Raw genomic sequence first — 23,331 nt, 5'->3', positions numbered from 1 at the left:
TGGGAATAGAGGAGCAGGACTTCAGCATGCTCTTTCCCTGAAGAGCCTGGCAGCCCAGAACATCCCTGCCTGAAAACAGGGCTTGGGCAAAACAGACAAAGATCTGTTCCAGTCCACTCTGGCCATGTCACAGCTATCACCTTCCCCTGACCCCAAAATCAGTAGATTCTACCAACAGTCTGCAACTTCCCATCAAGGGGAACATCCAAAAGGCAAAGCCGGATTTCTGACCAGTTTAGAAATGTCTGAACACACTACAGAAACAATAATAATAATAACCCCCAATTACCTAGTCACTTTAATGACCAAGGGCTGTGCCAGGTGCCTGATGCTACCTACAGAGCAGGTTTGGCCATTTCACTTGTCCAGAGTCTTGGAGAGGTTAAGAAACTTGCTTCTTAGCAGGTAAATGGCAGAGTTGGGATTCAAATGATGCCTGTTGTTTTCTAAAACCCACCATGTTCTTCCCATTAGCAGCACTTCTTGCATGAGTCAGAGGGTCAGAATCTGCTGGGACAGAAACAAGAGGCTAGATTCAAGGACTGGGAAGAATTAGGTCAGCCTAAGCCAAATTACAGGGTTTAGTGGCCTCCTTGCCTCCCAGCCTCCGTGCTTCTCAGCTTCCCAGGCAGCATTCCCTGGCTGGCTTCTCTGAGTCAGGGCCCAGGTAGACAAAAAGGATGTGGAGATGTGGAGCCTGGGTGGGTCCTTGGGGAGCATTTAGTGTCCCCTTTAAGGACCAGTAGGGGAAGGAAATTAGGAACTGAGGACCTGTGTGATAGGGCCATCCCCACAGGATCTTGGTAATCCTTTGAGAAAGCCCATGAGATGGGCATTGCCTTATCCATTTCATAAATGGGAAAGTTTGGCAGAGGCACTGGACCCAAGACATGCAAATTCCATCCCAGACCTATGGACTAAATTACTCCAAGCCTGAAATTCTGAGGGGTCCATGTTAATAGGCTCTGACTGGACCTTGAGTCTGGAGAGGAGGGACACATTACCCCTGACTTTTCCAAGAAGAATTGGATGACCAAGCCTTAACCACTGGGAACAGTCTGATCGGATGAGCCTTCCCACATTTCCCACCAGACTCTGGGAACTTGAGGGCCTCCCAGACCCTGGAGATGAGCTCATGCTTCAAAAAGGGCAGGCCCACAGTAGTGTTCACTCCTGGGTCTGTCTTCAGTTTGCAACCCTGGGCCACAATTAGCCCATCCTGCTCTCTGCCCCAGAACACAACCTAATTGGACCTGAAAGGCCCCATGGCTCTCTGTGTTCCTATTGGTTTGGCCATGGAAGCCCCAGGAGGACATGGGAGAGAGGAGATTTACATTGGGGTATTTATTTCTTTGGGGGTCTTTGCCAGCAAGTCCCTCAGGCTAGCAGTTTTTGGTACACAGCTCTCATCGATTCCCTCCCCTTGCTTCCTGGCCTCTGGGTGGTCATGGCCCCTCTGTGACCAGCCTCCTGCTGCTGCACTGGTCCCTGTGGTTCCCCTATACCTTGTCCAGTGCCTCCATTAGACTCTCCATAACACTAAGTAACGTGTCCCATGTGCTCACTGGTAAAAGGGGAAGTGGGATGAAAGGTCGTCCAGAAAAGCCCGCAAACTTTCTGCTGAGCTACACTGCCTCCTGGTGGAACCATGGCCACAGGTGGTAGCCTCAAGTTCCAGTAATAACTGCCACCGCTGTGGTCCTCTCCTTACCTCCGCACCAATGTGACATTCCTTTAAGCACTTCTACTTCAACTTAAGACTCCCAACCATGTGGGTCTTCCACAAAGACTGGGGCCTCCACCTTTGTTTCCCATCAGTACCCAGGTTGGGACCCATCATCTGTCTAAAACTCTTGCTGTCCCACTCAAAAGCAGGGCATTTTGATCTCACTGGTATTTGAACTCAACGGTCTCATCCCCTCTCCACTTCTGTTTCTGGATTTGCCTCTCATTAGATTTTTTGTTTTTTTCTTCTCCTCACTAACCTCTTACCTCTCTTTTCCCCTTTTGTTTTCCACTTCACAAAATTGTTCACAAGTTCCTAATACATTAACCAAAAGAATAGAACTAACTGCTTTTTAGAAAATTAGTAAGGAATATCACCAGGAGAAATAATTAACACGAAGTATACCAACACAAGGTTTAAATTAGCACTTGAGGGGGACAGTACGATTGACTTGCAACTAATGAAAGAATTAAGGCTTCCTCATAAAGTTTATATCTGCACAATGTACCCAGGAGAAATTGGACTTGGAAGAAATAATGACTGCACACGCACACACACACACACACACACACACAGCAGCAGCAGCAGAAGTAAAATTATAAATGCATGAGAAAACTGATCTATGAATTACTTATAAAATTTTGTTATAAAATTAAACAAAAGAGATCTTTTTTTTATTTTAATCATTGTTCAAGTACAGTTTTCTCCCCCCTACTCCCATTCTAGCCTACCCACCCAACCCTCCCCCCTTCCTCCCCATTACCCCCCAAGAGATCTTATTGGATGAATATAATTCAATAAAACACCAAAGAAAAAGCAACAGAAATAAATGTACTATATAAAAACCTAGAATTAAATTAGGATGATATTTGTGTGAAAAATAGTTTCACAATAAGAGTTGAACAGTGTTGGCATAATCCTATTAAAATATAAATATCCAAATAGTTTTAGGGTCAAAATATCCTTAGTATTAAAAGGGTTGAATCAAAGTCTCAGAGTCATAAAACTGAAGACCCAATACCCATCTCACCCCCAAGGGGGTCACCAGCACCCTGCAGTGCCACACTTTCCAAACCTAACCTCCACCTCAGCCCACTTCCTACATCCCAGTCTGTTCCCAATCCAGACCTATCCCAGCATCCGACCTCCAGCCTCATCTCCCCCTCACAGCCTCCTCTTACCCTCTGCCTCCTGATACCTCACAGTTCCCCTCACTCTGATTATGACTGAAGTGCTCTCTTGGCATCTCACTGCCCAACTACCCGGACCCAGACAAGCTCCCATGACCTCTAGTAATGTTATCCCAGGAAGCTTGATTCCTGCCAACTTCAGCCCAGCCTGGCTAATATCACTGCCCCTAGAAGCCTCCTGGATCTCATGCAAACAAGATCCCCAGAGACCTGTGCAGGGTGCCAGAGCTGAAATGTGGGAAGTAGACAGGCTCACTGAGAATATCAACAACAAAGCTAAATGTCTTGAGTACATACAAACTGTCAGACATTCTTAAATACATTACATAGATTATTCCTAAACCTCAAATTAATCCTGCAGGGCAGGTATTAACTCCTTCTTCCAGAAAGATAATGGGACTCAGAAAGATTGAACAGCTTGCCCAAGGCCATCCACTTATTAAAAAATGGATGTGAAATTTGAACCCTTAACTAGCTGACTTTTGAAATCTATTATGATCTCCACTGTGGTGATGGCAGGCTTTTGCTGAGAACAATCAGCAGAGAGATAGAAAATAAATATCTGTTGGAAGGCTTCAGAGAGTTTCCAAGGAGAGGAATTGGGGTGTTGAGACTGAGAGCAAAGAGAATCCCAGAGCAGGGATGCCAGCATGGAACTACTTTCCTTCAGGGGGTCCTGAAGAAACTGAGAATGCAGATCAGAGGCTGAGTTGAGACTCACAGGGATCCGGGACACATATTGGAATTCAGGATCCACTCAGGATGTCCTGGTTAACATTCCAAGCTTTCATTTGAGTCCTAAGGGGCTATACCTAAGAGTAAAAGTGAACCAGATGTGTTTCCCACTCACTTATTCTGAAGCCTAACATTTGATTGGATTAAGGTGATCTGGGATTGTGGAGTCCCTGACCTCATAGGCTGCCAGAACCAAATTTAAATCTTTTCTTAAAAATTGTAATAATAGCCTGGACCGGTGTAGCTTAGCTGGTTAGGTGTCATCTCACAAACCAAAAGGTCGCCATTCAATTCCCGGTCAGGGCACATGCCTAGATTGCAGGTTTGGTCCCCAGTCTGGGTCAGTGGCAGAGGCAACTCATCAAAGTTTCTCTTTCACATTGATGTTTCTGATGTTTCTCTCCCTCTCTCTCCCTCCTTTCCCCTCTATCTAAATAAAACAAACAGACAAAAAATTCTAACATTTTCTAAGATGAATAAACTCTAGAGATCTGCTATACAATATTGTACCTATAGTCAACAATAATGTATTGTACACTGAAAAATGTAAGGTGGTAGTGTTCTTACTGCAATATAATACATTTAAAATTTTAAATATGTTTAAATACATTAAAAAATTTTAACATTATCCAGAGTCTCAAATTAACACTTTAAAATACAATGTCTGACATGTAATAAAAAAAGTAATGAGGTATTTGAAAAGGTCAGATGACATGATCAAAAAGTGGAAGGAAAAAAATAGGCAATAGGAACAAGAGGCCCACAGGATACTCAGACGGTGAAGTTATCAGGAACAGACATTAAATTCCTGTTTAATATGCTCAAGGTAATAATCTATGAAAAACTTGGAATTCTAAAACTGAAAAAAAGAAAATTAAGAGCACAATGGTAAGTTTAAGAGCTAATTAAGCACAGCTGCAGAGAGAATTAGTGAACTGGAAAATACAGTGAAAAAAATATCTAGATGAAAGCTTAATGAAATAAAAGGATGGATAAATGGGAAAGAGCGTAGAGATATATGGAATGTGGTTAAGAAACCAGGCCTATAGTGGGGATCTAAGGAGAGGAGAGTTGAGAATGGAACAGGAAACCCTTTTGAAAAGAGAAGAGCTGAGGATTTTCTCATGTGTATTCTCTTCCTATTTAACTCATTCCAAATTACTCAAGTTTGGGGTTCTTTTGTCTTTGCTTTCCCCATTCTATTTCCCATCATTTTTTTCCTAATTGGTATTTTTTAATTGATTTTATTTATTACTAACTGAATTTCTTGGGATGACATTGGTTCACAAAACCATACAAGTTTCAAATGTACCGCTCAATAAAATATCATCTGCACACTGCATAATGCACCCATTGCCCCTAGCAAAGTCTCTTTCCATCCCCATTTTCCCCCTCCGCCCAGCCCCCACCCCTTTTGCAATGATTTGAGAGAGAGAAACATTGACTTGGTGTTCCACTTATTTGTACTCTCATCAGTTGATTCTTGTATGCGCCCTGAATGGGATTTAACCTGCAATCTTGGCGTTACCAGGATGATGCTCTAATCAACTAAGGTACCTGGCCAGGCCTAATTAATATTTTTTAAGAATTACTATGGTTCAGACATTAGCCACATGCAACATTAGTGAATCAGGAGGCAACATTTTCTTTTTTCTTTTTTTTTTTAAGATTTTATTTATTTATTTTTAGAGAGGGAAGGGGGAGAGAGAGAGAGAGAGAGAGAGAGAGGGAGAGAGAGAGAGAGAGAGAGAGAGAGATCAATGTGCGGTTGCTGGGGGTTATGGCCTGCAACCCAGGAATGTATCCTGGCTGGGAATCGAACCTAGGACACTTTGGTTCCCAGCCCGCACTCAATCCACTGAGCTACGCCAGCCAGGGCTTTTTTTTTTTTAAATTTTAATCATTGTTCAAATACAGTTTTCTCCCTTTTACAGGAGGCAACATTTTCTAGAGGCTTTTGGGAACTATGCAAAAAGATCATCTCTCTTTCCCTGGATAGTAGAATGTAAGATCTGGAGCTGCTGCAGCTATTTTGTGAGCATAAACAAGTAGTCTTGAGAGAAAAGAGATACCATAGACACAGAGAAAGTGGGTTCTGCTCTCCTTAGGTCACCCAATTAAAACATGTCTGTAGCCAACCCCACCCCCCACACACATGCACATTTGATTAATTGGGGCAATAGCTAAATCAGTTTGTGGATACTTACAATCAAAACTACCCCAAGTACTATAAAATTTTGGAAGTACAACTACTTTTCAGAGAGTATGAAACCATATCTGTCCTGAAATGTATGCAAGGGCCTCTGCACACACTCCAACACTTAGTTTATCTTAAAATTTGTTTCTGATAGGAAAAACACTAAAATTTTATCTTTTGTTCTAATTTGCCTCCCTCTGATTTCCATTAGTTGAATTTTTAATATGTTTATTAACCTTTGAATGTTCTGTCTTGTGTATTGTTTCTTTATGGTTATGACTTACTAAGACCTTAGGTTTCCATTTTCCCCTTGTTTCCATTGTTCAGTTTAATTCAAACAAACAAATGCTTCTTTACAAGCCCCACTAGACAAAGGGTCAGGCACTGTGCTGCATGGGGAAGGAGCCATGAAATCACACGAGGCAAGCTTCTCTCCTGGAGGGACTGACCCTGTAGTAATGGTAGGCAGACAAGGAAGGAGACATCTGGGCCAAAAGGCTGATGCATGGTATGCAGAAAGAGACACGAGGTTGCATCAACCAGGACTTTCTTGCATTTTATGATCACTGAGTTATTTGGAATTACTTCCATCTGGTTTTGTGCTTTATTTATATTAGCTTTTCCTTTGTTTATTTTTTCCCTCTCTTTCTCTGTTCTCCCATTCCACTGGTCTGAAAGTTATACATTCTATTCCTATTCTTTTAGTGATAACCCACTATATTTTAATATGCATATCCAAGGCTAATCAATGTTTCTATCCTTTAGCCAAATAATAATAGTATTTATAATTATTTAAATTCAATCTACAATTGAACGTTTATCATGTTATTACTATATAGTACTTAACTTCCACCTGACTTTTAAACCCCTCCCCCAAATTAGTATCTTTTTAAATAAATGCTTATGTGGACTTAGCAACATGCTTACTAATTTCTTTGCTTTCTTTGCTGCTTTTACCACTCCTCTTCTTCTGGACTCAATTTTTTTTGTTACTGAAGAAAATCCTTCACTAATTCTTAACTGAGAGGTTGTGAGTAATAAATTCATTCAATTTTTGTTTGATAACTGTCTAATTCATCCTCATTCACCAGTGATTGTTTAGCTGGACATCCATGATCCAGTTGATAGTTTAGTTGTCTTCAATTCTATGATGATTTTATTCCATTGTCTCAGGGAATCAGTTCTTGCTGCTGAGAAGTCTGCTGTCAGCCCAATTAAAATTTCTTTTTCATTACTCTGTATTTGCTCTGTCTGCTGTTTGCAGTTTATAATGATGTGTCTATGTGTTTCCATTTAACCTGTTTGGAACTTGATGTGCTTCTTCAATCTTTCCTCACTATTCCCTTTTTCTGGAGAGACTATGTACCTGGACTGTTTCATTTTTTCTACCAGTGCCTTAACATCACCATCACATTTTCCTTCTCTTTATCTCTGTTTGTTCAAGCTTTCTCAGACTTATCTGCCAATTCTCTACAGGTCTCTATGTAGCTGATGCATTGAGTTGTTAATGTTAATTAAAAAATTAATTGAGATCTACTTGGTTATTGTTCAAATCTGTCTCTTATTTTATAATTTTTTCTTTTTCTGTATTTTTAAATGTTTTAATCATATTTATTTTTACAGTCTCTTTTTGCTCAATTATGGATTATTTAAGTATTTTAAGTTGTTGGCATAAGAAACTTCTCTTCATTGACTCTACTCAGGACTATTTTAATTGTAAGGGATGGAAAATTCCACACAAAGCAGGCCTAAGTACAATAAAAGTAAGCTAATTGACTCATATTAGAGAAGTCTAGAGTTATATTGTCTCTAGTTGCAATTTAGGTCAAGACTAAAACTCAGGGCCTAATTTTTCTCTTTATCTGTTGAATCCACTTCCCCTGTGTTTGTTCTATCCTCACAAATATGATTCCTCATGGTGACAAGAGAGCTGCAGAAGTTAGAGCTCTGCCATCCTCTCAGATTCACATCTAGCCAGCAAGAGAGAATCTTTTCTCCCATAGTTCCTACGAGAGTCATAAGATTGACTCTGGTGGTCTAGCCGAGATCATGTGCCCACCTCTGCACCAATGGCTGTGGTAATGGGAATGAAATATGTTGGTTGGTATGGCCTGGGTGGAGCTCTACCAGCCCACTTTGTATGCAGGAAGGAAGATCACCAAATAGGCCATTGGAGGAAGAAAGACAATGGATGTTGAATTATTCATGAGTCCCTCTCCACACACATGCCATGCATATATGAGGTCTGTCCAGAAAAAGTACAACTATTGTTAATATAACAAGAATGGTTTGCATGACATTGATGTAACCTGTCAGTCAAGGAGAGTGGACTGGAATGTGCATGTGTGAACAATGACAACTTCACTGTACTAGTCAGTGTGGGCAGCAAAGGCCATTGAGTGAGCATGTGTACTGTGTGGCCATCACATTCAAAATGACTGAACAAATAGAGCAATGAATCTGCATCAGATTTTGTGTTAAGCTTGAACATCCTCTGTGGGAACTATTCAGATGGTTCAGAAGGCCGCAGCTATGGGCAACTGGTGTTTAGCAGCTTCATCACAACACACCTGCTCATACATCATGTCTCCTGCAGTTTTTTGGTGAAACATCAAATCACCCAGGTGACTCAGCACCCATACAGCCTAGATTTGGCACCCTGGTACTTCTGGCTTTTCCCATAATTAAAATCACCTTTGAAAGGGAAGAGATTTCAGACCATTGATGAGATTCAGGAAAATACAACAGGGAAATTAATGGCAACTGGGAGAACTGGGTGAGGTCCCAAGGTGCCTACTTTGAAGGGGGCTGAGGTGTCATTGTCCTATGTACAGTGTTGTACATGGTCTTGTACATACAGTCTTGTATCTTGTATCTTTTTCAACAAATGTCTCTATTTTTGATAGGATGTGGCTGGATGCTTTGGACAGAGCTAATACGTGCACAGCACACACATACAGCAAAGTGCCTGGTTCCCCAAACAGTTCCACCTCCTGTCTTGGTGGATGAGCAAGCCCAACTCAGAAAGCTTCTTTCCCAGTGGTTCCTACTACAGCACCAAGGCCAAGTGTCTTGCTGGACTAAACACCAGGCCTTTCCCTGACCTTGACAAGTCACTTTCTCTGGCCATGCCTGAGCCACATCCTTCCTCTGCAGCTAGGGACAGGGCAACCCACAGATCCACACAGTCTGAGAGTAAAGGAGGGATAGTCCCTAAGGAAGGTGGGAGGTTAATACTAGAGAAGATGTCAGACAGAAATAGTAGCTGTCCTCTTAAAAGAGAAACCTACCAATTTCCAAAGCCAGATGATTCCTGTCGGACAGTTCAGCCTGTCAATCCCCCGATCGGCCTCCCTCTATTTCCCCCACACAGCCTCACCATGCCATGGGCACATCATGGTTTCTCTGGTATTTCCTACCCATAGATTGATTTTGAAACTTTTCTCTAATTTCAGCCTGTACCATCTTGCAGAGTAGTCATCTCCAAAATGTGTATTTAAAGTAAGACATAGTAGTTTTGGGCATCATTAATTCACTTTGGCACCTCTTTGGAAATCCCTGGTCTAGAATATAATGGGATCGATTCCATATTGCTCTGATCAAACACCTTTACAATTCCAGACCTCAGGCATTCCCCTCCTTTCCAGGGATGAACTCTCAGCCTGAGTCTGTTCTCAGGACACAGACCATACTCACTTTGCAGACCTGGCCTCTCACCGTGTTGTCAGAGAGACCACTTCTGATTTCAACCCTACTTTCCACTTAGAATGAGAGAACTTTGGTAATTTACTCAATTTCTCTGAGCCTCATTTCTTCCCCTGTATAGTGAGGCTTACCTCTCAAGGTCAGGGGAAGAACTATTAATGGAACTATTGGTAAAGCTTCCCAGCTATGTCACCTAGTTCACAGTTAGCCCTTTGGATGAGAGCTCAATCATTTCTTCTTTTGCTGGCTGTGGCTCCTTGCTCAAGGCCTTACCATTCCTCAACTGCCACCCTACCCCTGACACTTGCTAACTGGCCAGTGCTTGGCCTGTAGCTTTTATCAGTCACACATCTTTGCCTTGATATAACTTCCCATCTGAACTATGATCCTTAACCTATGATACCTGCTCTTCCCCACCCCCATGCCCACCAAGATTTCACCATTGGCTCATCTTGTCATGTGACCTTTGACCCATGAACTCTAGGCTTCAGTGCAGCCCCACTGGAATGGAGTGAGGAAAGAAGCAGGTGATGAGGACAGGTGACGTGGAGGAGGTGATGGAGGTCACACTAAGAGATGTCCTTCATGGTTCTTCTCTTTTATCTTGAGAGAACATCTGTGGTTTCCACATTGTCACAAAACAAACAGAAGTGAGTTTTCTATTTCACAATCTATGCAGCTAGTTTCATGGATCTTTGACAGTCCTTTCATGTCCCTGACAGTGGCAAGCTTTTTCCCCTGGGAAGTTAGGGGGCATGTGCCACACCCCCATAGCCCCCCTTGCCCTGGTGATGTTATGATGGTACTCCCAGGCTGATGACATTCTGCAGTCACCTGTCATGTGTGAGCAGCTGTAGCTACATGGGTTTCCAGGTGGCCAAACCATGTCCCTGTCACTCCCCCCTCCTGTTTCCCAAGGACCCTAACTGCTGATTCACAGGTTCTCCACCCACGAAGGGTTTCCCACTCTGCCTCTCTTGGGCAATCTTCCCAGTTTTGAGCAAAAGCCTTTCAGCTCACAACAGCATTTTCTAGGGCCAAGAAGGAGGCAGTTCACAGCAGGGAATGGGTCACCTTCTTGCTTGAAACACAGCTCACAAGTCCCCAGTCTGCACTTTCCCCTGATCTGGGGCTCATATGTGGATCCACTGTTCACTTCATCCCACTCTCCCCCTTCCCTCCTCATGATTCCTCCTCAAAGAGACAACTTAGCTGCGAAACCCTTCTCTGAGCCTCAGTTTAGTCATCTAGAGAGTGAGGACACTATAACCCACCCTTCAGGGTGGCAGTGAGGTTTCTCAGAGTTAAATGAGAAAAGGTATATAACGTGATCATTTGTAAATCATTGTTAAACCTCAGGATAATAATTTACAATGTGATCACAATCTGTCAGGCACATGTGCACAGATTAGTGCACTCATTCCTCACTGAAAGCCACCAGGAAGATCCCACAAGATGCCCATCCTGCAGATGAGGAAATTACTGCACAGAGAGGTCAAGTGATTTTCACGAGGTCACACAGCTGTTAAGTGCACAGTTGGCTATGAACCCAAGTGTCTACGCCACCCCTCACCAACCCCCCACCCCGTTCCCTCCAGAAAGAAGTCATCATCATTCTCTGAGAGCATTCCTTCTCCAACTTCAGGGAACATGAGGGAGTTCTGGTCTTCAGGGGCTCCTGGCCAGTCTCCCTTGTCACCACTCCCTCCAGACTCCTCTGGTCCCTCTCCAGAAGCCCCTCACTGTTTGTGGAGGTGGCAGCTCAGGCCTTTAGGCCTTCACTAAAGAGACAGGGGGGTATCCTGAATGGTATTGGGTTGGGGCTCTTCCACCTCCCATACAGGCAGCTTTGGGATTGTGCTCCATCCAGGAGCCAGTGGGAGGAGGTGGTGATTGTCTCTGGGGCTGGTTGAGCTGCAGGTGCTCAGTGGGGAGCACACATGGGAAGGAGGGGCAGGGACTGTGAGGGGTGCCTGCAGGCAAGGAGCCCGTGAAGGTGTCCACTGTTTCCTTCTTCAGCTACAGGAACAATTCCCCTTTTGAGCTTCTTGGCTGAGAGAGTTGAAAGATTCTTGACAGATTGATTTATCTGTTTTGGTAACTTGGCCTTCCTGAGAAAGGCAGGCTCTGCGCCAAGGCTGGCATGGGGACCGGCCTGGGGCGAATGAGGGCCCATTCTCCCCATCCTTTCGGACGGCGTGCCCTCATGCTGCAGTGTAATCTGGGTCATCTCCCTGCCCCCACTACTGACCAAAGGGAGGAGGACTGTGAGTCAGGAAGTGCCTCCTGCTGCCCTCCCAGCCTCCGATCCCCAAGGTGGCTCTTCTTGGACCCATTTTATGGATGAGGAAGTTGGGTAATTGATAACTGACTGCCCAAGGTCGTGGTGAGCAAGAGGCAGAGACCAGATGTGTACAGGGAGCGCTTCCTCCTCCATGCCAGGCTTCCAGCGCCTGCCTGCATGTTCATACTACATGTAAGTCAACAAAGACGGACTGAAACCCAAAATGAAATGCAATATTTTACAGATGAAAAATGTACCTACACTAAAGGCAAGGGAGGCGAAAACTAATCTAATAAACTTTAGGAAACAGTATTTTTATTATATCCTTTGAGGATAAAGACACAAAACCCTGTATATATCTACTATATCTTCATTAGCAAGTGTATTGTTCACAGGGGTATAGGAAAGCAATTCTGAAGCCATTTTGTGAGCATCTAGAACTAAGCAAATGAGTTACTATATTGTGGATAATGAGACACAGGTTGGAGAAAGAAGTTGCATAAGGAAAGGGAGAAGCTAGAAGCAGCCCCGTGGTATTGGATTGGAGTTGTATGCATCGCCAGCATAAACCCACAGCTTTTAATATATATACAGAAATCATATATGTATATATATTTATTTACATAAATTGTATAAATTTATGTACTTATTATTGCAGTGTCACACTGCTTGTGTTCAAGTCACCCTTATTTTACTTCGTAATGGCCCCAAAGCACAAGAGCAGTGATGTTGGCAATTTAGATTGCCAAAGAGAAGCTGTAAAGTGCTTCTTTTAGGTGAAAAGGAGAGTACAATAGGATATTTTGAAACACAGAGAGAGACCATATCCACATAATTTTTATCATAGTATATTGTTATAATTGTTATATTTTATTATTAGTTATTATTGTTAATCTCTTACTGTGCCAAATTTACAAATTAAACTTTATCATAGTAATGTATGTATAGGAAAAGAAAATGGTACATAAAGGGTTCAGGACTGTCCATGGTTTGAGGCACCCACTGGGGGTCTTAGAACATGTCCCCCATGGGAAGGGGGCTACTGACATGTTTTTGGTTTTATTTTGCTCTGGCTGCTGAGGGCCCCAGAAGCAATAAGACTCCAGTGGCAATGAGCACAAGCAGCACCGATATCTTAGATTCTGCAAACTGTTTGCAATGAAAGGAACCAGGGCTCCTGAGAGAAACATCTCATTTCGGAGCTGGGTCAGAGAGTGCAAGATGAGCCTGCAACATCTTGTGATGCCAGACAGCAAGGAAATGCTCAAAAAATAACAAAGACATTGACACCAAATTGCAGGAGCTCCCAGTGGACAAAGCAGGGGCAATTTGAACAAAAAAAAAAATCAATAATGAGCCACAGAATAAGAATCCATGAGTTGCACAGATATAATTATATAAATGAATAAATACATAAATGGGAGAGAAATGGGGGAAGCTCATCCTCTCAGAAGAACTTTAAGTGTTAAATGTAGAAGGAATGATGGATATAGAAAATTCACTATTTAGTAAACTCCTCAGTAATAACTGTTTCAAGCAAGACTTATGAATCAACAAATAAAAGTAGTTGGCAAAAATATATGATAAATAAGACATTCACATAGTCTCAAATCACCTCCCCACAGGTACTTATTAATTACAAAGGGGAAAAATAGTAACTTCATAGTAGAGAACTTGGATGTCTTGTGCCCCCAAATGATGCCCTGAGAAGGACACAGCATCCTTCTGTGGAGTCCCTGCCACCAGGTCAATGCAGATCCTCTCCCTAGGACACATCGGACAAGCCCAAATCCTACAAAACGAAAGAATATTTTACAAGATTACTGGCCAGTATTCTTCCCAAAAAATAAAATGCAGAACGCTGAGGAACTCTTCCAGATTGACAGAGGTGATTGAATTAGCAAAATGTAAATAAGGCCTGTAGATGGGATAGTAGTACTGTAAGCATGTGAACATCCTGATTTTGATCCTTGTGCCGTGATCACATAACAAGGAGACGTTAGAAGAATCCGAGTAAAGAGTATAGTAGGAATTCTTTGTACTATTTTTACCACTTTCCTGTAAGTCTGAAATTGTTTCAAAATGAAAAGTTTTTTGAGAGAAAGAAAAAGAAAGAAAGAAAGAAAGAGAAAGAAAGAAAGAAAGAAAGAAAGAAAGAAAGAAAGAAAGAAAGAAAGAAAGAAAGGAAGAAAGGAAGAAAGAAAAGAAAGAAAGAACTAATGATGCCTCACTCAAGCACTCTGGGCAGACCTTATTTGGGTCCCGACTCAAGCAAACTGAAAAGGAAATTCTGCCCCTCAGATAACTGGAGGTCAGAACCTGGGTGTCTGATGCTGCTGCTGTGGCTCTGCCACCTTTGGGAGATGTGTACTGAAATACTCTGGGGTGAGATGGTATGACACCTGAGATTTGCTTCAGCATATTGGAGGGGGTACAATCACACATGTGCTGGGCAGGCTATTGGAGGTTGATGGCTGATGAGACTGCCAAGTGGGACTGGGGGTTCATTATACTCTTCTGTCCACTTTAGTATAGGTTTGAAATTCTCCCAAATTAAACATATTTTAAAATGCTGGCCCCAAAGCAAGCCTCAGCCTGGACAGGGGAAGGAGGATGCAAGCTGCTTGCTTCACCCTCCAAGCCCTCCCCTCTCCGTCTGGGCCCTGGCCAGGCTGTCCCAGGGTCTGTTCAGATGTCTCCCCAGGTTGACCCCTCTGAGCCCCACCTTGGCTGCCTACACCCTGATTTCAGAGGCTCTTTTTTAAAAATGATCAGCATTGGCTTAGCACAACTCCTGTTTTCTGTTTTGTTTTTTTTAAATAAAGATTTTCTTTATTTTTAGAAAGAGGGGAAAGGAGGGAGAAAGAGAGGGAGAGAAGGGTAGATGTGCAAGAAATACATTGATCAGTTGCCTCTCACAAGGCCCCCCACTGGGGACCTGGCCCACAACCCAGGCATGTGCCCTGACTGGGAATCAAACAAGCAACCCTTTTCATTCAAAGGCCAGCACTCAATCCACTGAGCCACACCAGCCAGGGCTCAGAGGTTCTTCTCAGTCAGGAGTCCCACTGACGTCCACCACCCGCCCCTGCAGGAGAGCCTGCCTCAGAACTAACTCCCCTGACCACATCTCCCAGAGCATCCCTTCACCTGTCATCTGGAAGCATGCATGTTTTAACAACAGCTCACATTCATCTTTTGTTTCTGTCCCTCCTCTTATCAAGCTGGGGAGTGACACTGCAGGGTGGAAAGCAAGTGTCCTCTGGTGCTGTGGGATGGGGATGCTGTGGACACTGAGAGGAGGCGTCTCTTGTGTGCAGACCCCTTTCTGTATTGCAGGATGCAAGCCACCCACACCCCAGATCAGGAGGACAACCAAATGTGCCCATACCATAGAGAGCTGCCATGCTTTCCTGGCCTTTGTCTTCCAAATGTCCACTGTTATGGGACAGAGCACACTGCTGGCCAGATAAAATGCTAAAGAAGAGGATGTAGAGGGACGATGTTACTCTTTTGACTTCCCATGAAGACCAAAAAATGGTTGCCCAGGGCAGGTAAGGATAAAGGCAGACAGGAACATGGGTGTGGGGGTCCCAAGTAGAGAAGCCCAAGGTGGCCTTTCAGGGCCCTGGGCTGGGGGCCCTGAACCCACCCCATGAAGAGCTCCAGGAGGGACAAGCTGCATCCTGAGTATCAGCGATTCCTGTACCCTTGCAGAAGCCACCATCCAAGGGTGGCTTCTGTAGCATAGAAGCTACAGAGAGACCTTACCACCCTAAGGGGCCTGAGAACAGTGAGAGAGGGACTTCACAAAGTGGGGCACAGATGGTATCCAAGACCAGATTCTCCTCTCATACACATGCAGTACATGCATGTACACACATGTGTTGCACGTGGGTCACCAGCCAGCAGTGACCACGGAACGCTGCGGATGGCTCACCGAAAAACATGCGAGAAACAAACAAACATGCACAGAGACAGACCTGTTTCTGTGGGGAAGTAGGGACGAAATGGCCACCGCCCCTAGTGGGGAGGGCCCTGATTTACCGTCCATACCTGCTTTTATTGGGCTCATTTTGCATAATAATTCAGGTAAAGTACAGTACTTATCAGGGGGAAGTAAGGAACTATAGAAAACAAGGAACTCTGCTGGTCTATTGAGTCGGGGTCAAAGAGCTGTAAGACTTTGAGGAACAAACTTCCTCCTTGGACCCCTCTCATTCAACTGAGAGCATTCTAAATAAAGAAGGTTTCACAGTAATTTACGTGTTCTTTCTTAGGCCTGATCACCCAGGGAATCTGCCCTTTTCAGCACAGAGCTGCACCACCCTGTCATTGTTTCAGGCTTAGGTGTAGCAAGGGAACTAAGGCAATAAGGAGATTTTCTCCCAGACATGAGAACTCAGGCTATGTCAAAGCCGAGGAGCGAGGGTCTGTCATCCTCTTTTGCTGCAGCCCCCCCCCATGTCCTTCTTTTGGGGGGGCCTCCCAAAGTGATCGTGCCTGGCTTAGGTCATTCCCCCCATGGGGAATCTTACCCGTCTTTGGCTAACCGACCAAGCTTTTTGGGGTTCAGCAGCAGAAGCAGCATTCCTGACAGGGAGACAAGCCCTTGTCTCCTTGCTGGCTTACGGTTCCAAGGGCGTTCCCTTAGCCTTAGCCTAGGCGGGGGTTTCAGCTTCTGATACCAGTCAGGGCTGTTCCCAACACACATGCACATGCACACACACCCTTTCTCCCATAAACCCCATGCCAGTAGTCACTGGGGAATCAGAAATCAGTACCCTAGTAGAACAGACACATGAAACAGAAACATGCAGAGCCCTGGCCAGTGTGGCTCAGTTGTTTAGAGTGTCATCCCAATATGCCAGGGCTGTGGGTTCAATCCCTGGTCAGGACACATACAAGAATCAACCAATGAATGTATAAGTGAAACAATAAACTTCTCTCTCCCCGCTCCCATGTCCCTCCCCCGGCCTCTCTCTAAAACCAATAAATTAAAGAAAAGAAAAGAAGATAAAGCAGTGACCCATCTTGCATACCTGAGTTTGTACTTAGCCATGGAGAGAGAGGTGCCATGAGGGCTCAGCCCAGAGCCTGGAAACCAGATGAGCAGTGGTCCTGGAAAACAGGCTGCCTCATGGGTCCAGGTCACCACTACCTGGCACACACCTGCCGTGACCCATGCAGGTAGATTTTCATGGGTTGATATGTGTAAAATTCAATTGAGAGAAGGTAAAAGAGTATAATTAAGGTGGGTTTTGGGTTTTCTTTTTTTAACTATTTTCTCATATATCATAACTTTTAAGTGTCATTTAATGTGTTTGGGGCAGTAGGTATGGATGACAAGTGTGGAATGGCAAGATTCTGGTAAAATATAAAACTTTTAAAATTAATTCTTACAGAAATAATCCCTGTGTTTAAGCCTCTCTGCTGTGGATTTCCTAGAAGGGAACTGGGACATAGGCCACTGCAGCTGGGCCCTCTGCACTGGATACCTAGGTCTGTGCTGGCTCACCCTGGCCCAAGCCTCAACCACACCTGGGTCCCTAGAGAACAGTGAGGTCAGGTGCACAAAACCCACCAGCCCCTGTCCTCCCAGGCCACCCTTGATTTTCTTCTGAGGGAAGAGCTTCAATGGGATCAGGTGTCCCAACTGTGGCATCAGGGTGCCACCTGGTGGCCAACATGCACACTATGTTGTCCCAGACCATCTGCTCTGTGTGTGTATGTGTGTGAGAAAGGGGGCAAGGTACCAAACCAAGGAGTGCACCGTCAGCAGGCAGTTTGGGAAGGGACAGTCTTTGTCTGGAAAACCTAGTTTCAAATCAGAACTCTGCACTTAGTTATTGACCTTGGACAAGTCTATGAATTTGTTTCTTTACCTGGAAAATGGAAACAATATTCCATGTCTTACGTGGCTGTTGGTTGAGTATATGTACTATCTAAGAGGCTACTCATAAATTGAAGCTACTACTGATTCTTGTACCCATGGCCAGGTCAGCAGCGACCCAGCCAAGAGCCTGCCTCCTCACATGCCACACCCCCCTGAGCAATGCTGAGTGTACCACAGGGTCACCATGAAGGCCTCTGGGTACCCCGCACTAGTAGCTCCTGAGCTTGGTCTGTTTTCTTTGTTTCTTCTTGACCTGAGATGCTGTCTGTTTGGAGCTGGTTTCACATCAAACAATAGTAATGGAGGCTCACCAGGCTAAAGGGCAGGGCCAGCTCAGTGTGAAGTTCAGGCCTGACTGAGTGGCTATCCTCTGCAGACACACAGAGTGAGGTGAGGAACTGGAAGCAGCATTCAGAGCAAGGTCTGGGCAGGCAGGTGGGGCTGCCCAATGAGTCACCTCTACTTGCTGAGTGCTGGCCTGGGGCTTGCTGCAAGGGCATCCCCAGTAAAAATGGGCCCCAACTGTAAAGTAGGAGGTGGAGCCTCCTTTCCTGATAAGCCTCAAGCCCCTCTTTCTTATACACAGTTATGCCTTATTAGCACTAGAGGAGCTGGCCAGCTACTTTGGGTTTATGCAGAAGAGGTTTTCCTTTGGAAGTTAAAGTAGCTTTCCAAAGGACAGCAGACAGGACCCCAATGCACTGGCCAAACTGTTTTTATGGCTTTGGCTGCTGCTACCACCACTTGAGCCTCCACTAACTTCCCAGGTGGAAAACCAAACCCATGCTCTGTCCACTGAAGGCCAGGTCACCTCAGGGACCTCACAGTCTTGCATCCTCCCATACAACACCTGGTCATGGGCCCAGCTGGGAGGAAGCTTCTCCTTTATTTTTTAAATTTTCTCAGACTATTTTTTAATTGATTTGAGAGAAAGAGAGAGAGAGGGAGAGACCTGTTCTACTTATTTATGCATTCACTGATTGATTCTTGTGTATGCCCTGACTAGGGGTTGCACATACAACCTTGGCATATCGAGATGATACTCTCACCAGCTGAGCTACTGGGCCAGGGCCAGACTTCTGCCCCTTTAAAAGACAGGTGGAATTTCAGACATCCCACTTAGCAATATTTTTGCTGATTTATTTCCTAGGGCAAGGAAAATCAAGGAAAAAATAAGCAAATGGGTCTACATCAAATTAAAAAGTTTATGCACAGCTAAAGAAAACATCAACAAAATGAAAAGGGAACAGATTGTAAGGAAGAACATAATTGCCATCTTACAAGGGTTTAACCTCCAAAACATATAAACAACTCATACGACTCCACTCCAAGAAGACAAAAAATCCAATTAAAAGATGGGCAAAGGACCTGAACAGACACTTCTCCAAGGAGGACATACAGAGGACTCAGAGACATATGAAAGGATGCTGAGCATCACTAGCCATCAGAGAGATGCAAATTAAAACCAAATAGAGATACCACTTCACACTGGTCAGAATGGACATCATAAACCAATTAACAAACAACTGGTGAGGATGTAGAGAAAAGGATACCCTAGTGCACTGCTGGTGGGAATGCAGACTGTTGTAGCCACTGTGGAAAACAGTATGGAAATTTCCTTGCAAAATTAAAAATCGAACTGCCTTTGACCCAGGGATTCCATTGCTGGGAATATACCCTAAGAATCCCAAGTCACCAATCGAAAGACTTTATGCACCTCTATTTTCATAGGAGCACTGTTTACAATGGCCAAGTGTTAGAAATAGCCCAAATGCCCATCAGTAGATGAGTGGATTAAAAACTATGATACATTTATACAATGGAATATCATGCAGCAGAAAGAAAAAAGGAGCTCCTACTCTTTGCAACAACATGGATGGAACTGGATACTATTATGCTAAGTGACATAAGCTAGTTGGTGTAAGACAAATACCATATAATCTCACTTATAATTGGAATCTAATGAGCAAAATAAACTAAGGAACAAAATAGAACCAGAAACATGGACACATGGAACAGACTGACAGCTGCCAAAGGGGAGGGTTGGGGAATGGAGGAAAGAAGGGGAAGGGACAAGTCAAAGAACAAGTACGCATGACTCATGGACATGGACAACAGAGAGGGGATTGACTGTGGGTGAGAGGGGTGGGCTGGGTGGAGGAGAACAAAGGGGAAAAAAGAACTTGCGACAACTGTAATAAACAACAAAACATAAATCTCTAAAAAAAATTGTCACAATAGTTGTAGTTATAATTTTTAAATGTCTATTAAATTAGATATTAAAAATAAAAATAAAATAAATAAAAGACAGGTGGAAGCTAGCTGTCTAGATAAATCCTGGACAGGCATCTGCAGCAAGGCAGGGGAGATGATGCAGGGAGAGGGAAGGGCGGAGGGCAGGAGGGCAGGAATCACAGGGGAACAAGGAGAGACTGCAGGCACCTGTGAGAGGATACACACAATGTGGCATCTGGCATCTGCTCAGGATTTCTGCTCTGTTTTGACAAGACCCCACAGGTGAATTTGTTCTGTGATTTGGAAGCACTGATCAATACCATCAGAGTATTTTGGCTGTGATCTTGGGTACAGTCAGACCATGGAGAGTTACAGGTCAACTTACCCTCAATTCCTGACTCAGAAAAAAAAATTATTTTGTAAATCATTTGGCAGTAAAGCCTGACTTATTCCCACCTTATTCCTACCTCTGGTCTTCATTTACCCACATCATGTGAGGTCATTCCTTTGTTTGGAGAATATGAGCAAGTTTGATGAGGGATGCTTCCCAGGCCTTACAGTGAGAGGCCTGCAGCTGGGTGTGCAGCTTAGGATCTGAACATTCTGTGTTACTGACCCCAGAGTTTTGGACCAGACATTATGGGCCTGTGGTAGAAATTCAAACTATCGGGTTGGCCAAAAGGCTACAGTAGTGCTTAATTGTCTTTAACTTCATTCGAAACAATTTTGTTAGATTGTGTTGTGACAGTTGTCATATAAGCGTGAATTAAAAAAAACAACAAAACTGGTGAATTTTTATGCAGCCATTTTAATATTGAAGATGGAAGAAAATGCACAACATTTTTGGTATAATATGTTTTATTATTTCAAGAAAGGTAAAAATGTAACTGAAATGCAAAAAAAAGATTTGTGCAATGTATGAAGAAGGTGTTGTGGCTGATCAAATGTGTCAAAATGTGATTTGTGAAGTTTCTTAGTACTGATATTTTAGCCAAGTAATTCCTTGCTGTGGGTCTGTCTTATACACTGGAAGATATTAAGCAGCACCCCTGGCCTCTACCCACTAGAAACCAACAGTGGGAGATAGCTGACATACTGAAAATATCCAAACCAATAAAGTTATTGGTAAAAATTAAAAAATGTGTCTTATTTTACGGAAAAAACTAAACGGACTTTTTGGCCAACCCAGTATCTCCTGGCTCATCCAAAATTTGCATCCCTTAAACTGAACATTCTAATGCACTTACTTTTTCTCACCTCTTTTCATATTATTGCACTGTAGTATATTCTGATTTCTAGTTGTATGTTTATACAAGTTTTGTCAATTTTCTAGTCACTGTCAATTAGACCATGTTTCTTTAGGCTAAATCTTTGAGGTCAATCTTGGGCTTAAAACAACTCAGAATGGTTCTTCCTCTCTGTGTTCTTGGTGCTCCTGGGTGGGGCCCCCAGCATGTCACAGCACAGTCACCTCTCCTGGTAGCTTCCCAGGGTCTTCTCTCTGCCCTCACCCAGGGGCCTATAGCCTGTCCTGTTTCCTGGGCCTCCGGGTCCTTCCTGTGAGCCTGTGGAACCTCCTCACATGGGGTTTTTTGATACTGAAATGAGTTAGGGCTACCAGGGAAACCAACTATTCAGGAAAAGTCTTTGAAACATAATAAGGTATAGTATTATATATTGCAAAGTCATAGCAAAATAAAAGGGTAATTTTTCCCATCCAAGCTGGAGCTGTCCTGAATTCTCTCTTCAGACCATCAGGGTTCCAGGGACCCAGATAAAGATGCCCTTGTGCCAGCGATTGCCTGTTTGCGGTCGGAATAGGATTGCGAGTGCAGAAGTGACAGCTTCAGCCACACCCCTGTCAGTGCCTGCAAGGACAGGGCCTGGTTCTCAGAGCATGGCAGCACCTGTTCTTGCACCTCGCTGACCAGCTTTCATTGCCAAGCACAGCCTAGCAGCCTGTGTAGAGGGGACCTCATACCCTTGACATTGGGTGGAAGGGACGGTTGTAACTGGACAGGGTCCCGAGTACCTTCTGGGTCCTGCTGATGGTGTTTCCTAAACTGTGGTCAGCATCCTTGTGATCTTTAAATTTTAACATAAATTACACTTCTATAAAAACTTCACTTTAAAAAAAAAGAAGAAAAGGCAAGGACGGAAGGCCGATCAGCAGTGTCAGACATAGCCAAGGACACCCCAGAGCTAAGACTGGGCACTGGTGCCGACCAGAGCACTTTGGTGAGGTGGTTGAGGGGACACTGGCCAGGGCTGGAGATGGCAAGTGTGTTTTATTTCCCAGGAAGCTCATCAGACAAGGGAAAAGGAACGGCTAAGAGCTAGAGAGGGGCCTCCAGGTGAGCACAATCTTCTTCAGGGAAGAGATGAGCCTTGAACACAGGGTCTGAGGAGAAAGGGGTATATCTGGAACTGTCCTTAGAGGAAGGGAGAGGGGAAGCTGACCTGGGACAGATGACAGGGGGTGGAGTGGGGCTGAGGGGAGAGGGACAGTGGCAGAAGGCCCAGGGCAGACCAGGCAGGTAGGCAGGTAAGCAGGACCTACATGTCTGTGGCTGAGTCGACAGCAACCCGCCCTGCACTTGCTTTGTCCCCTCTGTGTACCAGATGCTGTGGCCAAGGCTGGGGATACAAAGATGACTGAGTGCCCTCCTGGGCCCCACAGGGCCTAGTGGGCAAGAGCCCACTAGGGGAATGAGCACAAAGTCACAGGGCCACCTGACTCAGCCTGGACGGTCAGGGAGGTGGACGTGCAGGCTGAGTGAGACTCAAGGGACAAACTGGAAGTGGCCAAGAAGAAAAAGAGTATGTCCAAAGCCCTCTGGTGAGAAAGCAGAACAGTCCTTAAACACCATTTCACACTGTGGGTTAGAGAGCTCACTTCATCTGGCAATTTACTTATATGACCAAAAGCTGTTACCCATCTCAGGGACAAGTTGAACTGCAAAGTGGTGATGGCCAAGAGAAAAGGGCCATCATAGTGCAACAGCAGGCAGTGTTTAGGATTTTTCCCTTAGTGCAGTCCTTTAATTCTGGTCTCCATGCCGTCTGCCCCCTCACCTGGGCCTGACCGCTGAACAGTTCCGTTGTAATCAGTTTCTCTCTGTTGCCTGGAGATGAGTGTGTTTTACTTCACAGGGGCTTATGTGATGTTCCAGGGAAACAAGCTGACGTCAAGAAACTGAACCCTGGCACACCACAGTAAGGGAAAGACATTCTAACTTTGCAGAAATTCTTTCTCTACCTTAGTAATGACTGTTAATGAACAAAACATGGCCCAGTCATCTGTTTGTTTGGCTCCTATTTCTTCCACATCTGATGTGCTTCTCTTATATTGAGCTATAAATA

Source organism: Phyllostomus discolor, chromosome 4, assembly GCF_004126475.2.
Source record: "Phyllostomus discolor isolate MPI-MPIP mPhyDis1 chromosome 4, mPhyDis1.pri.v3, whole genome shotgun sequence".
Taxonomy (NCBI): Eukaryota; Metazoa; Chordata; class Mammalia; order Chiroptera; family Phyllostomidae; genus Phyllostomus; species Phyllostomus discolor.
The sequence above is the reverse complement of the archived record's forward strand: the minus strand, read 5'-3'. Positions refer to the sequence as shown.